Source organism: Pyxicephalus adspersus, chromosome 2 (genome assembly GCF_032062135.1).
Source record: "Pyxicephalus adspersus chromosome 2, UCB_Pads_2.0, whole genome shotgun sequence".
NCBI lineage: Eukaryota > Metazoa > Chordata > Amphibia > Anura > Pyxicephalidae > Pyxicephalus > Pyxicephalus adspersus.
Genome location: NC_092859.1, coordinates 140327563 through 140329096, shown reverse-complemented (window position 1 = coordinate 140329096; position 1534 = coordinate 140327563). Strand labels below are relative to the sequence as shown.

The 1534-nt window shown below is 43.3% G+C and overlaps 1 long non-coding RNA gene across 1 annotated transcript; it reads right to left on the bottom strand.

The window, feature by feature from the left end:
- Window positions 1–153: 153 nt before the first annotated feature.
- Window positions 154–967, bottom strand: LOC140322202 (uncharacterized). Its single transcript, XR_011919169.1, has 2 exons — window positions 265–967; window positions 154–226 (listed from the first exon to the last, which is right to left on the bottom strand). It is a non-coding gene; the product is annotated as an uncharacterized lncRNA (long non-coding RNA).
- Between the last annotated feature and the right edge of the window lie 567 nt (window positions 968–1534).

Here is a 1534-nt window from a genome sequence, read left to right as displayed (position 1 = left end):
TCTCCTATGCTGTGTGTCGTTCTTTGCTGTCGTTCTATGCTTTGTCTACCTTCTCCTATGCTGTGTGTCTTCTATGCTGTGTGTCGTTCTTTGCCGTCGTTCCATGCTTTGTCTACCTTCCTATGCTGTGTGTCGTTCTTTGCTTTGTCTACCTTCTCCTATGCTGTGTGTCATTCTATGCTTTGTCTACCTCTTCTTCTATGCTGTCGTTCTATGCTTTGTCTACCTTCTTCTTTGCTGTGTGTTATTCTATGCTTTGTCTACCTTCTCCTATGCTGTGTGTCGTTTCTATGCTTTGTGTACCTTATTCTATTCCTAGAGAGACATTGCCTCATTTGTCCAGCCGGCTTCTAGGATGGAGGCAAGCCACCCAAGAGGCCTCTGATTGGATGGCTCTACCAAAGCTTGACCTCACCATACAATTTGCCTGTCTGGTTTACCTCCCAAACTCCCCTCCAATCCATGCATTGGAAGGTGAGATAGGTTGTATTGTACACTTACCTCACTTCCTACCTCCCACCTATGTAGCTTGTGTACATTACACCTACCTGCTTTGCAGCCAGGCAATGTATCCTGGGAGGGCCATGCTTACCTATTGGCTGAACTGAATGAGAGGTACCTCTCTTCTCCTATGCTATGTATTTATGCTGTGTGCGGTGTGCAGAGTGCGAAACATCTCCTTAGCCAAACCTTCCTAGAGGATAAGTGCCACTGTCCCAACCAACTGCCTTGCTTTGGGGGGATTGTGTGCACCCCATTGCCTCATTTGTCCAGCTGGCTTTTCAGCTTCCAGGATGGAGGCAAGCCACCCAAGAGGCCTCTCTTGTTGGATGCCTATACCAAAGCTTGACCTTATCCATCCAATTGCCTATCTGCAGTACCTTCCATGCTTCCCCTCCAATCCACTAAACAGATCTGTTCTTATGTCCCTCACTAAGCTGTGAGCTCCCTTCACTGAACTCAGCACTTGCCCAAACAATAGTACTCAGCAACTGTATTTATACCGCCATAAACCCCAATATCTTGCAGTTATGGAGAGTAACATTTTTTTATTTGTATTTATTTATTTTTTTTAACATCAGACACATCTTCTTCAGTCATTAAAATGTCACTTAGGCTTCATTCTGATCTGTTTTTGCCGAAAAAAAGGAAAAAAAACTCTGATTGTATTGAACATTACCCATAAGCCTTTGCAATATGCAAATTTATTTCAACAGTGAGCAATCTGATTGGTTAATTGCAAAGTGCAGGATCAGGCAGATTGTTTTTCCCAAATCCAATTTTGAAAGATCATTTATGCATATTTATAGAGTTGGGAGAATAAAAAACAACAATTTTACTAATGTAATGATGAAATAAAAAGGTTTATTTATTAATATTACATCACCACATCGATTTACTGCCAACCGCTATTAGACTTCAATGGGAGATGCTCAGCTAAGGGGTCGTTTAGGGCTGTCCAAGCTGCAGGAGGTGTCTGTGGAATGCCTGCTGGAGCCTTGGGGGTCCTCAAGGGGACGTCTTATCTGCCTGT